The sequence below is a fragment of the Pyrus communis genome, chromosome 14, assembly GCF_963583255.1.
Source record: "Pyrus communis chromosome 14, drPyrComm1.1, whole genome shotgun sequence".
NCBI classification, from domain to species: Eukaryota; Viridiplantae; Streptophyta; class Magnoliopsida; order Rosales; family Rosaceae; genus Pyrus; species Pyrus communis.
In genome coordinates, this window is record NC_084816.1 from 5,545,241 (window position 1) to 5,562,047 (window position 16,807).

The following is a 16,807-nucleotide window of genomic DNA, read 5'->3' on the forward strand; positions in this document are numbered from 1 at the left end:
CAAACGTTCATCATCGGGGATTTTTATTTCTCAAAAAAAGTACATCCTTGACTTACTTAAGAAGTCCAATATGCTTGGTGCTAAACCATGTGCAACTCCACTTTGCACTTCATCTTTGGATCATGAATCCCCATTGTTGACAGATCTTACTAACTGTGGGTTGTTTCTTGGCACTTCAACTGATGAGTGAACTTCCTAAAAATATACAAAAATCACCTGTGGATCTCCTATCTAGGTGATAGCCTGCCCAATCTGCATCAGAAAAGGCATTGATACTGAGAGAAGTGGAGAATTTGGGAAAATAGAGACCAAGCTCCAGAGAGCCTTTGAGATATCTCAAAATTCATTTCATTGCTTGAAGATGAGATTCTCGACGTTGATGTATAAACTGACAAACTAAGTTTATTGCGAAAAAGAGATCCGGCCGAGACCAAGTAAGATATTGTAACCCACGATCTTCTACTGAAGCTGAATACCGGTCTTTGGCAAACACTGCAGCTGACATTACATGGATCTGCAAGCTCTTGGTTGATGTTGGTCTGCAACTTCCATGTCCTCCCAAAATCTGGTGTGACAACATCTCAGCTATCTCATTAGCCAAGAATCCTATTTTTCATGCCCAGACAAAGCATGTGGAAATTGACTATCACTACATCCGTGAAAAAGTTCTTTACAAAGCTGTTTCTGTACATTTTATTAGTACTCAAGCTCAGTTGCTGATATCTACACTAAGTCTCTTTCAAAGACTCGATTCCATCTTCTTCGAGACAAACTTTCACTTCGCACACCTCAGTTTAGTTTGAGGGGGGATAATAAGGGTAGTATTGCAAAAGCTAGAACTTCTTGTTATTTTAGTTAGTTGAGTAGTTCTTTCATAAGTGTATATCTCTAGATTCTATCAAGAGCAAATTTGAATTGATTATAATAATGTGATTTGGAAGAAAAGAAGAATGTGATATCGACTCAGTTCCTTCAGGGGCAACCTGATCGATGACGCCTTTGGGTTCTTTGGTGTTATGGTATGTGTACGTGTATTATTGATGATGCCTTTGGGTTCTTTTGGTATTATTATATGTGTACGTGTATGTGTACGTGCACGTGTACATGTATGTGTATGTGCACGTGCACATGTACGTGTACGTGTATGTGTGTGTATGTGTACATGGTGCGTGTGATGTTACAATTCTTAATCAAATTATTTTACTATATGTTCTTGTTTAATAGTTTTGTAAGTTGCTGTTGAAACGATTCTATGGCAAAGGATTTTCACATTTTAGACGAAATTAGTTGCAAAGCCTATAGGTTGGCTAGATTTTCCTTGTTAATAGGTGAGAAGATGCTTTAGGTTCTATTCAATTGGGTTTTAGAAGTTGGCATTTTAGTTAAAATAGTTTTTAAGATTAGCTAATTTCTCAATTTGGTCTCTGAGTTTGAAATCGATAGAAGTGGTCGCTTAGTTTGTTCACTATCCATTTTTTTGGTCATCCATGAAAAAGCTCTTTTAAATAAGGACCCAAATGACAAAAATATCTTAAATTTAATAAACAATGTGCTAAAATGATTTGATAAAATTTGAAAGTTTGTTTTTTCTTCACAATTTTAGTCTTATTTAAAGGAGATTTTTAACAGAATGACCAAAACGATTAATGGTGCACCATTTCTATCGATTTTAAATCTCGGGAACCAAAGTAAGCAGTTATGACAATCTCAAGACTATTTTGGCTAAAATTATGCGGTATTCGGTATTTTAAACAAATTTATGAGAGTCTCAAGACTTAAGATGGAGCTTATAAAAGTCAATAGAAATTTATATGTATTTAATAAGGATTTTATAGAACTCATTAGAAATTTGACTGTACTCAATCATGATTGTATAAGAGTCTATAAAAAAATATGGTGTATTTGATGCGAGAATTATACGCACACAAATTAAACCCTCTTTTTGACAATTGTAGTATAAGTATAAGTAGGGATCGTTCTGGACCGGGGATTAGGAGGGATTGTTAATCACTTGGATTTGACTTAAAAACGTAAAAACATAATATAAAACACTATACTAGACTCAAAGAATGCAAAACTAAACTTTAAAACACTCAAACAAACTAAAAGACTCAAAACAGCACAAACACACTCAAATCTGCCTAAAAACCACTTTCTGGGCAGTTTTGAGTATAAACACAAATTTGGACGAAATTAAGTTATGACTTGACTCAAGACTCTTAAAAACACAAACTAAATGTAATTCTAACTAATCTAACACTTTAAAATAAATGGGGGATTGGTTTTGACGAATTTAAAACTAAAACAGAAACTTGGAAACAAAACAAATTGTACAAACGAAATGGATGGAATTGAATGGATGGAAAGTTAGCTAAAGGGTTCTTCTCCACACATGTTACACTTACATAATAAAAAGATTTCCAATTGCATTTCAATAAGTTATGAAACTCATCACCTCGGGTCAATTAGGTCCGCTTAAATTAACCGTCAAGTTTTCCTTAAGTTAATGAATTGGATGGGTTAACGCAACGCAATTCACTACATTCTCCAAAAGTCCTTTACGTGAACAGCACAATAAAGATACAATCAAAGATCATTAAGCATTATGAAAACTATAAGTGTTGACGAGGCATTCGTTACTATGATGAGCATGAAACTTGTGCCAAGAATTCATTTAACGCGATTGTTTATAAACAACCTCCACTACTTGTGAATATAAGTTCATAACGATTAGGTGAAACTCACTTATATTCTAGCGTCATATTCATGCATGAAAATTAAGCGCGCATTCTTAATAAACATACATAAATAAGTTATCAATCAAACGGTTAAACAAATTGAATCAACAACTTATGAAACGCAATTAGAAGTAATCAAATCAAAATGCAAGCATAAACATTTATTTCAAATCCCCCCTAGCCAAGGGGGTTTAGTACCTCATACGTACAAAATAAAGAGAATCAAAGAAACACCTAAACATTCCAACAACTCAAACTTGAATTGTATGAACGTTTAGGCACTCTTCTCTTCCATTCCTCATTCGTACAAAACAAAGAGTATTGAATTTAAACATTGAAATCAAAGAAGCACCTAAACATTCCAACAACTCAAACTTGAATTGTATGAACGTTTAGGCACTCTTCTCTTCCTCTTCGTTGTAGCACAAGGTCTAAGGATAGTTTGATGGTGTGAATGGTTTGGGGAGTGGTGGATGAATGGAAGAGGAGTGGTGGAAATGGAAGGATGGTGTTTGGATTGTAAGGGAGGGCACGACACAAAGGGAAGTGTTTGGTGTCTACATTTCTGCAATGGATGAGTCAATATGAGAATGAATGAATGAGTATTTATAGGTGAAATGGGGGGAACATGACAGCTAGGTTGCATGTGCAAATGTTGGAATGGTATGGTGAGTGAATGTGCACGGCATGGGTTGTTAATTTTCTTGAATTGAATTAAAGGATGCATGTGGCTGCAAGGTGTGGTGAATGATGATGAATGCATGTGAATGAAGTGGATTTTCTGATGGAATGTGCACGGCAATGAGTGGTGGATGGGAGTGCATGTGGATTAAAGCTAGGTTGAATTAATATGTGAGTTGGATATGTGGCTGAAATAAACAAAGTGAGGGGAATGATATGCACGGTTTTGGGAGAAAGGTGAATGAATGTGCATGTTTTGCACGGCAAAGGGGAATGGGTGATGTGTGTTTGAATGATTAAAGTGTATGTGGGTTGTTTTAAAGGATGGAATGCATGTGAATATGCTGGAAATGTAGGGAACTCACGGCATGGGCTTGTTGTTGGTGAAAATGTGGCTGAATGGTTTAATTAATGGGAGTGTATGTTTGAATGATTAAAGGGACATGTGGGGGTGGAAATGATGAATGAAATGCATGTGAATGACAGCTAGATATGTTGATGAATGCATGTGACTTGTTTGTGGTGAGTGAATGCATGTGCAAAGCTGGAAATGCAATGGGAACTCACGGCATTGAGTGATTTCTGGGTGCATGTGGAATGAATGATTTCTTGGTGAGGGGATGCATGTGTTGATTAAAGGGGGAATGCAAAGGAAAAGCTGGAAATGGGAGTGAAGAGTCACGGCAATGATGGGGAATATGAATGCATGTGGCTGATTTAAAGAATAGGTATGCATGTGAATTAAAGGTGTTGTGTTAGGTGATGGGTGCATGTTAAGTGATAAGTGATAAGTGATATGATATGTGGTTATGATAAGTGATAAGTGGTGATGATAAGTGATAAGTGATTAAGTGATATGATATGTGGTGATGATAAGTGATGATGATAAGTGATAAGTGATATGATATGTGGTGATGATAAGTGATAAGTGCATGTGGGTTAACTAATGAAGGAAATGCATGTGCAATAACAATGTGTTAGAATGGATGTGTGTTATGCATGGCATGATTGGGATTAGGAAAGGTTTAAATGTCCTAAAACTAAAGAGAACAAGGTTCCAACACTTTGGCTCCAATTAGGTCTTCAATTTCGTCCAACACTTTGGCTCCAAGCATAAGCTATCCATCCTTAGCCCAAAAGTGCTCCAAAAGTCTTCAAAATGCATCTTTTTGCTCCTTTAGCCCTTTGGACCTACAAACACACGAAAATAGCTTAAAGTACTAAAATAACTAAAGAAACATAACGTAAATGCACGAGAACAAGCCATTTAAGTCGCATGGATATGCTCCTATCAGTATTCAACTAATATTTAATTTTAAACAACTTCATAAAAAAATGGAGGATTTTAGAAAATTTGGAAGAATTTCATAGTGTATTTTATGTTGTAACAAATTTGACTTCTTGCCCGGAGCTTTTGAAAGGATTAACTCAAAATCCACATAAATATCTACGAAAGTCCATTAAACTCCATCAAGTTTCATGTATACCTCTTTTAAAATCCTTCAAAACTCAATTTAATACACCCATATAGTTCAAGTGTTTTTTATTGAATTTTTCTTTTTGTTGTGTTTCTGAAAAAAAAAAAAAAAAATCCTAAAACAACATTTAGATAAGTAAAACCGCTTTTAATAATACTTCATACACAAGCATTTTCAAACAGGATCTTTTAAGAGTGACTTTAGAATGGCTAAAACATCTTTTAGATATCTAAGAACTTTTGACATAAATACTTAAAAGTTAATTTAGATGAAATTTTAATTCCTTTTATTAAATTTTTTGAAGTGATCCTAGCGAAAGAGCTTCCAATAAAAGTGACACGCCCGCCCCTAATATTCTCCAAACATTAGGGTAGGCTCGTGCTGGCTGACAGCCGAAGGTGCTGTCAGCCATTTTGGGATGCATGAAAACTAAAAACAATTAACCGACATAAATAAAACTTGTAAATTTATTTATAATGAATATGCAATTGTGGAACGTGTTCAGAACATACAACTAATCTGAGATACTAAAAAGGAATAATATAAAATTGAATGAATAAAAGGATGGGTCTTACACCAAGAGGACTCGAAGATGCCGATGCGGGAGTACCTTGATGCCAGGATTGTACGCCTAGATTTTAAGTTCTGAAAGACCGCAAAACAAAACATGATTCATGAGTGGACCAAGTTGATATATATATATATGTATATGTATATATATATATATATATGTAAGTAATACTAAGACAGTTAATCTTTAACGTACTAACCCCTAGGTTTAGAAAACTTGTATAGCATAATATGTAATAGGTTTTCCGAAAACCCTAGCAAGCTATAAAACTTCATTAAACATATATCGTATATAATGTGCTTAGTAGTAGCACCAAAGTGTGTGAATATATAAATATAAATCTTCATTCGTTCGAAGGCACATGGAACACTTCATTCGCTCGATGGCCTTTATTCACCCGTAAGCTCCTACAACACTCGACCGAAGCCATATATAAATATCAATTGCTCGTAGGCACATAGAACTCCTCACTCGCCTGAAGGCATATAAAACTCTTCCAGTCGAAGCCACCTACACACACTCGCCCAAAGCCAATATAAATATCTTCTAGCCAAAGCCACCAACCAAACACCCGATTGAAACCAATATATAATTATCATTCACCCGTATACAGTATCATATGAATAGCCATTAAATAAGCACATAAAACATAAACATAATATTTCTAATATATATATATATATATATAAGTAGGTCACCACGCGCCAATTTGGGTCGCTGGAAAGTTGGTCGAAAAAGTCGCATGCGCTGCCGTCGATGGTGGCAGAGCATAGTACCTCCGGTGGAGGCGCATGTGCTCCACGCGCTGGCCAAGGCAAACACCCATGCACGGACCTACACGTCGACTAGGTTCTGGGTTTGGGCCAGCTTAGTTGGGTTGGGCTGAGGGTTTTGTGTTTGGGCTTGGTAGTCTGGCCCAAAGGAATCTGGGTTGGGCCGGGTTTCAACTTGGGCTTGGGTCTGGGTTTCAGGGCGATTAGGTCGGGTCGACCTGGTTTCAGGCCAATGGTTATTGGTTGGTTGGTTTCTGGGCAATGTTTCAAATGCCCATAACTTCTTCGATACTCAACCAAATCAAGTGATTCAAAAACCAAAATTGTAGTACTCAACGAGATGAAGAGAACGGTACCTTGCATGATGGCTAACTCGCTATGGTTTGGTCAAAAAGATGCCTCGAAAGTGGCGGTGCTGGCCGGAAAACTGGGAAAAGCTACTCCGAGCTATTTTTTACGTTTAAACGTATGTACAACTTACAACAAGCTTAAATCTAACCTTAAAACACATCCAAAGGGTTTCTAGGAGCTTACCTACATCGGAAAAATACATAAAAACCACCGAAGCTTGTTGGGAAAGGTTGATGAACAATGACTCTGTCACTATTGTTATTCCACGGTGTTTGGCCTAAGGTTTTCGAGATCATCAAGTCTAGTTGGTGAGGTTGGGGTGGTTGTTTTTGTGAGTGCAACTCAAAAGGAGAGGGAGAGCTATGGTGAGAGGGAAGAAAGAAAAAGAGAAAAAGAGAAAGTGAGGGAGAGGGAGGGAGATTGAGTCATGGTAAGAGGAGGGAAGAGGAGGGAAGAGAGAATGAGGAGTTTGGGCCGGGGGACAAAACCAAAGGGTGGGCTCCCTTGGGCACACCAATTAAGACCCAAAAACACATGTCAAAATATCTAGTCCAAAGTGGAATTACAAAAAATACTCTTCCGTTTCTGTAAATTTCAGAACAGGTCGTTACAAAAAACATTTACAACCAAATGTGTTAGCGAAACATATCCAAAGAGTCTTGTAAATTCAATGAAATTCTCTTTTATCGTTTTTGCTATGGTTAAATTAGCTCTTTTATTGGATTCTCCCTAAATAAGCACAAATTTGTTGACATTCTCGATCTTTGTCGCTTAAAATTGATTGCACCTTATTTAATTACCTTTCCTTCAGCCTTTTAGATGCGACAAATGTTTTCGGTTTAGATCGCCTTCATATTGATCTTAACCAAGCGTATGTAAGTCACTAAGACATTTCTAGAATCTTCACTAACATCATAAATCCTAAATTACATATGCATGCTGCCAAACTAAAGAAAATACTAATTACGGATACTTCGTAATGATAATTTAAATAAGTCTAAGAATTCATGGTATTCATTCAGAATTTTAAACAATTTTATGAAGGTGTCATAATTTATAAAGATTTTATAAAGTCCATAGAAATCAGATTGTATTTAATCAGGATTTTAAATAATCTTATGAAATTTCTTAGAAATTTGGGTATATTCAATAGTAATTGTAAAGGAGTCGATAAAAGTTCAAGTGTATTCAATGAAGAAATAGTTTTAAAGGATTTCAAAAGTGGATGATTGGAGGGTTTAGAGGGGTTTCATAGTGTATTTTAAGTCTTAACAAATTCATCCCTTTCGCCTTGAGATTTCGAGTAATTTAAACTCTTTTAAAACTCTTCAAAACTTAATTGAATACACCCATAGATTGATGATTTTTACCGACCTTTTTTTTTTTTTTTTTTTTTTTTTTGTGTAGTGCTTCACAAAAGAAACTTCAAGAAAAACATTATAAACATAATTATTTCCTACATAAACATTTTCTAACGGCCCCATTTGTAGTGGTTTTGGGATAGCTTAAATAACTTTTAGATAACTAAAAACGTTAATAATAATATTTGACATGAAAACTTAAAAGTTCTTTTAGTTGAAGTGAATCTAATAGAAAAGCTTTCACTAAAACCACTTATGACCTGAGGTGGTTTTTAGAGAAACATGTGCAAATAGTCTCATAAATTCTTCGAAAACCTGTTCTATCGTTTTCGCTTAGGCTAAATTAGCTTTCATCATTGAGAGTTTTAACGAAAAGTTAGCAGTATTGTTCACTTTAACGAAAAATTATATTTTTACACTAAAAAGTCAAATCTTGTACTATTCATTTTACCTTTTATTTTATCTTTATCGTTAAAACTCAAAGTTTTCAAACGTTTTTCATTAATTTACTTTTTATTTTATATATTCCCCAGATAAGCACAAACTTATTCACATTCTCGATCTTTGTCGCGCATAATTGATTGGGCATTATTTAAGGTTTATTTACTTTTTCTCTAGCTTTTCGGATGCGACAATATTTTTTTTTTGTTTGGATTGCCATTTCATACTGATCTCAACCCAACTGCTTAAAGTCGTACATGAGTCATCAATAATGTCCAAAGCATCGGTTAAGGCACATGTGCACGCTGATGAATTACAGAAACAGTTATTACGAATACTTGATCATTTGCCATGATTGTCTAATGTTGCATGTGCGTTAAGATCGCATATTCTTTAACGTCATTAGCACAATCGACGACCTTCTAAATTATACAACCTTTTCTGTGACGTTCCACTTTTTTGAAAATCTAGCATTTTTCTCTTTTTAAATTCCTCCAAAATACGCAGATTTCATTCACGTTCTCAAATTTTGTCGCTTACATGACGTAATCTAGAAAATTTACTTTATTTGTTTCAATTTTTGTCGCTTACATGATGTAAAAGCGTGGACTGAGAGTCTGTGGTAACCTCACATATTGGTACGTATATAATGACTAGAGGCTTATTCAAACATGCTCCTTTTAAAAAAGCATGCTTCTTTAAAAAGCACTTATGCTTAGAAGTGTTTTTAGTAAAGGCACACCATTATCGACATTTTAATGAAGTTGCAAGTACTATCTAGAAAACACTTGACCTACTTCTTGAAAGAATTACACAGCGAAACCTTCTTTAAGAAAATACTTCAAATTCTTTTTGTAACCTAAAAGCATCTTGTGAAAACCGCATTTAGTTATTCTAAAAGTACTTACAAACAAACACTAACTAGAGTGTACACTAATTGGCATGTCTTTCTGAAAAACCTTAAAGAACAGAGAGATAATTTCTATCTTAATATTCCTCTTCTCATTTACTTTTCACAACTTAACGTTTTCTTACATTCTAATCTCTATATATATATGTAAGGCTATGTACCAAAATATCTATGACAGCCTGTAAACATAACCACCTAACTAAACTATACAGAAGTAATAATACAGTTACAACAAGAATGATTTGCTAACTAAAATTATATGAACTGTTATGACTTGGCATCTTTATCTTTACACCCCCTCAAGCTGAGCTTGGAAAGAGTAGGAGTGCCAAGAGAGAGCTTGGATTGAAGGAAGAGAAACCGATGTTTAGACAGAGATTTGGTGTGAATATCTGCGATCTGATCCTGACTACAGACATACTGAATTTTAACCAGATTGGCAAGGACCAGCTCCCTGATATAGTGGTAATCGATTTCCACGTGTTTAGTTCGGGCATGAAAAACAGGGTTGGATGCAAGTGAAATGGCAGAGATGTTGTCGCACCAGATGGTAGGTTGGAGCGTGAAGGGGAAACCAAAATCTCTGAAAACCTTGCAGATCCAGGTAATTTCAGCGGCAGTGTGAGCAAGAGACCGATATTCAGCCTCAGTAGAAGAACGAGCGACAGTAGACTGCTTTTTAGCACTCCAGCTGACTAAATTGGAGCCAAGATACACACAAAATCCACTTGTGGATCGTCTATCAAATGGGCAGCCAGCCCAGTCTGCATCAGAGTATGCTGATAGAGTAAGAGGACCCTTAAGAAACCAGATGCCATGAGAAGATGTACCTTTGAGAAAGCGCAAAATTCTCTTGGCTGCTTGCAGATGTAATTCAGTAGGAGTATGCATAAATTGACATACTTGGTTGACTGCAAAGGAGATATCAGGCCGAGTCCAAGTGAGATACTGAAGACCTCCCACAATGGATCGATACTCGGTAGGATTTGCCAAAGGTGTACCACTGTGATCCAGTTTGACAGTACCAAGAGGTGTCGAACAAGGCTTAGCACCCTCCATTTTTGTCTTGTGCAAAAGGTCCAGCAAATATTTCCCTTGATGTAAAAATAATCCGTCTGTGGTGCGTTGGACTTCAAGTCCCAAGAAGTAATGTAAGGGACCTAAGTCTTTAACAGGAAACAAAGAACTTAGCTTCTGAATGAACAGATGGCAGGCTGAAGAATCCGGACCACTGACCAATATATCGTCTACATAGACAAGTACAACCACAAGAACTGGAGCCTGGAGAACAAAGAGAGATGCATCAGAGGAGGACTGAGTAAAGCCGAGAGACTGAAGAGACTGAAACAGCTTATCAAACCATGCCCGTGGGGCCTGTTTGAGTCCATACAGGGACTTTTTCAATTTACACACATGAGTTGGATAGTTTGGATCACTGAAACCAGGTGGCTGATGCATGAAGACTTCTTCCTTTAAATCACCATGAAGAAAAGCATTGCTAATATCGAGTTGATGAAGAAACCAATTAAACTGGACAGCAAAGGTTAACAGGATGCGAATGGTGACAGGCTTTGCGACAGGACTGAATGTCTCTTGATAGTCTAGACCCTCTTGTTGGTGAAAGCCCTTGGCAACAAGCCGGGCTTTATACCTGTCAACTGTGCCATCAGGCTTCTTTTTGATTCGAAATACCCATTTACAGCCAACAATATTTTGAGTGGAAGAAGAAGGAACCAAGATCCATGTACCAGTGGATTGGAGGGCATTAAATTCGGCCTGCATTGCAGTTCTCCACTCAGCAAACTTAGAAGCTTGATTGTAAGTTGTGGGGATATAATCAATAGAGGATGAGAGGGGATGTTTGGTAGCATTGTAGGCCCGAGGCTGAAAAATACCATTTTTCGAACGAGTGACCATTGGGTGTGTGTTATGACTTGGCAAAGGTGGAGAAGGTGATGGAGATTGGATCGGGACTTGGGAGACAGGAGCACTAGGAGAGGAAGCAGGGGTAATAGGGTTAATAGGAGGAGAGCATGTTGGAACAGAGTGTAGGGTAGAAATAGGAAAATGTAGATCAAAGGGAGGAGAGAGAGGAAGGGTAGAAGGAGATAATGAAGATGTCTTGGTAGTGAAGGGAAATGAGGTCTCATCAAATTGAACATGCCGAGAGATGTAAACTCGGGCAGTGGCTGTGTCTAAGCACCTATAACCCTTATGTTGTAAGCTGTACCCAAGAAAAACACACTGCTTGCTTTTGCCATCAAGTTTAGAGTGAACATAAGGTTTTAACCAGGGGAAGCAACTACACCCAAAGATCCGTAGGCGAGTGTAGTCAGGGAGTGTATGAAATAGTAACTCCCATGGAGATTTAAGAAGACCAGAAATGGGTAACCTGTTGATCAAGTAAATGGCAGTGGAGAAGGCTTCAACCCAATAAACGGAAGGGACTTGAGAAGCGACTAACAGTGTTCGAGCTGTTTCGACAAGATGTCGATGCTTGCGTTCTACACATCCATTTTGTTCAGGTGTATGTGGGCAGCTGTACTGATGAGAAATGCCATTCAAATGGAGATAAGACTGAAAAGAAGCACTAGTGAACTCACCCCCTGAATCAGAACGTATAGTCTTTATTTGATTGCCAACAGATTTTTCCACATAGTTCTTGAAAGTTACAAAGGTAGAAAACACCTCAGATTTTCTGCGTAATGGAAAGAACCAGCTATATCTGGTGTAATCATCTACTAACAACAGATAATACTGAAAACCACTCACAGAAGACACAGGGGCAGGTCCCCATACATCACAATGAATTAAAGCTAAACTATGAGGAGTTGATGACTTAGCAGGAGAAAAGGACAGTTTATGATTCTTAGCAATGGCACAATCTGAGCAGAAGAAGTCAACGGAGGATTTACCATGCAGTGCAAGACGATTACTAGAGATTACTTTCCGAAAAATGGTAGAGGAGGGATGACCCAATCGACTGTGCCAAATCTTCACTGGAGCTTTAATACTGACGAATGCTGATGAAGAAACAGAAGAGATACCTCTGGAAGAAAAGCTTTGCAAAGGGTAGGAGCCATCTCTAACTGGTCCCCGCAAAAGCATCTTCCCCGTAGAACGATCCTTTACAGAGGATCCATCAGAATCAAGAGTTAATGAACATGAATTGTCATTGACAAATTGAAAGGCAGATAATAAGTTGTGCTTCATTTGAGGAACATGAAGTACATTGTTCAATTTAAAGGAATGATGAGGAGCATGTAACAAAGAGGAACCAGTATGAGTGATGTGAAGACCTTTACCATCACCAATGTAGACTTTATCTTCACCAGTATAAGGAGATGGAGACGAGATGTTGGAGATGTCATTGGTTATGTGAGAAGTTGCTCCAGAATCAATGAGCCAGGAAGGAGAAGAGGACTTGGATTGATAGCGCGCACACATTGCAGCAAGCTTTGCTGGAGGGATTTTACCAGAAATATCTGGATTCATGCGATCAAAGCAATCGATTGCCTTATGACTTGTATTCCCACAGATCTGGCAGGGATGACGAGCACCCGATGAAAAGGAACTACGAGAGGAGGAATGATGACCACGATTGGGGCCAGAGGTGAAGCCATGAGTGTAGTTGCCCCGATGATTTCCTCTATGTCCTCGATTATTAGAAAATCGATTATTCCGGCCACGATAGGAGTTATATCGAGAAGAGTTATGGAGAGGAGTCTGTTGAGCAGCAAAAGCCTGAGGTGGTGTAGGAAGAAGAGGCGGTGAAGCATGAACCGAGAGAGCATGAAACGGTTCAGTAGGTGCAGAAGAGGCAAGTTGCTTTCGTCGATTCATGGAAAGCTCCTTGGTGAGTAATAATCCATGCAACTCATCAAGAGATGTGGAAGAGAGACGAAGCATGATGGAGTCGATGAAGGATTCGAACTCATCAGGAAGACCAGCCAGTGTAGCAGCAATTAGATCGCGATCTGAAATCGAAGCACCTGCTGCAGTGAGGGAATCATAAATTTCTTTGATCTGCTGCAGATAATCCGCCATTGATTGAGAGTTCTTCTGAATGCACTGAAGGCGAGAACGAAGCTGATGAATGTGCGCATCAGAAACACCACCGAAGCGCTGCTCAAGTTTAAGCCACAGATCTCTGGAAGACGAAACGCCGACAGTGAAGGGAATGACTTCTTCAGAGAGTGTTGAATTGAACCAGATGAGAAGATTCTGATCTTTCTCATACCAACTCTCGAAAACAGGATTGATCGATCTGTCTGGGAGAAATGGCGCCGGACAGGGCTCAGTGCCATCAATGAGTCCAAGAAGCTTGTACCGGCGAAGAATAGGGGCAAAGAGAGCACACCATGGTAGGTAATTCGAACGCTTGAGCTTGATCGGCACCATGCTTCCGATGTTCTGAATCGTGAGAGAAGCGTACGAATTAGACACATTAGGGTTTGGAGAAGAGGAATTGGGATTTGGAGTCGGAGAAGAGGAACCGGTGGGCGACGCCATCAGACAACAAGAGGCAAGATCCAAGATGCGAGATCAAAGAACAACACTGGTAATATCTCACAGATCGAAGATGAGAGAAGTGAACGGAGACGAGAGCATGGCGGAAGAGAGGATGATCGAAGAGAGCCGTGAGGCGGTGGCGATGGATACCATGAAAAACCTTAAAGAACAGAGAGATAATTTCTATCTTAATATTCCTCTTCTCATTTACTTTTCACAACTTAACGTTTTCTTACATTCTAATCTCTATATATATATGTAAGGCTATGTACCAAAATATCTATGACAGCCTGTAAACATAACCACCTAACTAAACTATACAGAAGTAATAATACAGTTACAACAAGAATGATTTGCTAACTAAAATTATATGAACTGTTATGACTTGGCATCTTTATCTTTAAAGTATTATACATACGTGAGGAATCTCCAAGCACCAAACAAGTTGAATGAGCAAACTAAGTTAAGAAACAGGAAAGCACAAAGAACACATGATATGATGTGGTTCACTAAGCATATATGAAAGGTGATTACAATTACAAAGATGAAATACCATTTTCCAACCTTCTCACAAATCACTCTTCTATCAAGTACTAGTACCAAATTTGCGCACCTCTGTAGATGGAAAAACGGTGGCTGAAAACCTACAAGACAGAAGAAAAGACCCTTAACTTTGAAGACTTGTATTTCTCTCCAAACACCACACCCCCACCCCAACCCACCCTCCCCACCACCCCCCAAAAACCCCCCCTCCCCCTTCTCCTCTCTCAATTAGTGCATTTACTAAATTGCGAAAGAGTCTTCGACAAACACTACATCGACACTCTCTGACTGCGAAGAAAGTAATTAGTTACGCATCTTAGTTTAAAAATTTCTTCCAAATTTATAAAACTGATAATTAAATGAAATCATCAACAAATATTAGTAAAACGTTTGCATACAATTTATCATTTAACACTTCTTTAGCAAAAAAAATTCTCGTTCAATATTAATCCTCATAAAATTCTCTTCCATGTCTAAAACAATTTTCGTAATCAAGAATTCAGAATTAATGTATTAGTTACGGAATTCGGTTTTCTTTTCCAACTAACTCAACTAAATACTTGTCGGAATTTCCAATTTTCTACCCCCCAAACCACATATCCCAAAAGAAATTAAGCGTGCATACGCACACAGAAAAATCAGTACATTTTTCTTTTCGAGTACTGATTTTTCACACCAGACTACATTTGAGGGATAAAGATGCATGGTATCAATTCATTGATATTTGATAAAATAAAATAAATGAAAGAGAATTACTGTAAAAACAAGTGATGGAACCCAACCACTTTTTGCCTAGCTCCACGATGAATCCAGCTCCACCATTAGAAGAGGAACTCAGTTTTCTAGGCTTATATAACGGTGTACATTAGTACATACTTTTTTATTTTTTGGAAGTACATACATACACTCTGTGTACTTATTTGTCTTGTAACTTTCTAGGCTTATGTAACTATATTCGTAAAATGTAAAGAGATAGATACGCACATCATTAGAGTAAATTTTTTCAAGAAGGAATAATTCCACTCAACAAGATTATCAGTATGCTGCATCCCAATCACATATAAAAACTGAAAGATTTGTTGGGTTTCCAAATGTGACCTAACACCTATATTTTTCTGGACTTTGTTCCTCGTTAGGCCGTGTATGTTTTTTTTATTTTGCTCTCTTGATGGGTCACTTTCTTGAGCCAAGTTACACATCATTCTCTTTGTATCCACCACGTCGTCTTCACCATGAAAGCAACCTCATGTAATAGGTGATCCATCGTTGTCAACCAACATATTATTTTGCCCTAAATCAAGGTTGAAAGCATAACCTTTTATTCGTTTGTACGTCACATCTTTAGGGTAAAATTAGACATCAACTTTGCAAATATACTCTACGTTCTTCCATTTTCTAACCATACGGCAAATGGACCCGAATTACCTGATATATCTTTAAGTTGGATTTACAAGTTGGGCTATGAAATGAATTTCTTCAGGCCCACGTAAAAGGACTTCTTTTTAAGAAATGATTTTGGCACATTATTTTCTTTCACACTCTTGATTTTATTTTTAGTCATATAATTGAATTAATTAACAGAGAATTTTAACGAAAAGTTTCTGGTACTGTTTACTTTAACGAAAAATCATATTTTTACACTAAAAAGTCAATCCTAATACTATTCACTTTACCCTTTATTTCGTCATTATTGTTAAAACTCAAAGTTTTCAAACCCTTTTCATTAGTTTTCCTTTAATTAAAAAGGAATTAAGGGCAAAAACGAGGTGATGTTGAATTAATTTTCTTTTATGGTTACCTGTTTGGACCCATTTTTGCACACTTGGCCCATGTACCTGTTTGGACCCATTTTCGAACTATCAAATGCACTTTAGGCCGTTTAATGAAGAGGAAAACAAGAGTGTTAATGACAATTATCATGATTTTGGGTTTATTTTCTTCAAAAAAAACAAAAAAAACACTAATGTCATATGCAACTTAAACTTTATAATGCATGATGAGTCTAGTATGGAGAGACGTGTGATCAGGATAATTTCAAAAGTAAATTGAACTTCTAAAATATAACATACTAAAGACTCACTCATATGTTAAGTTCAAAAATTCGTCAAATATAACGAGGCGAGTTATTTAAAAAATGTGTTAAGAACATGAATTTGACATTAAAAAATATTTTTATAAAATAATTGGACTACTTGCAAATTGACCATATAAAGAATTGAAGATTAAAGGACCAGTATTTCAAAGACGCTATTGGGACTAGAAATCAGAAAACAAATGGAAAGTAATATAGAGAGAGGGAGACAACTTTCAACTCCATTAAAGTTTTAATACGTCATCCGCGTTTGAACGTTTGAATATGTACTTGAATATGTGTTCATAAACTCTCGATATATAAGAGGACAAAAACAAGGCCGTAGGGTTCTCTCTGAGTATGTTTCCAACACCACC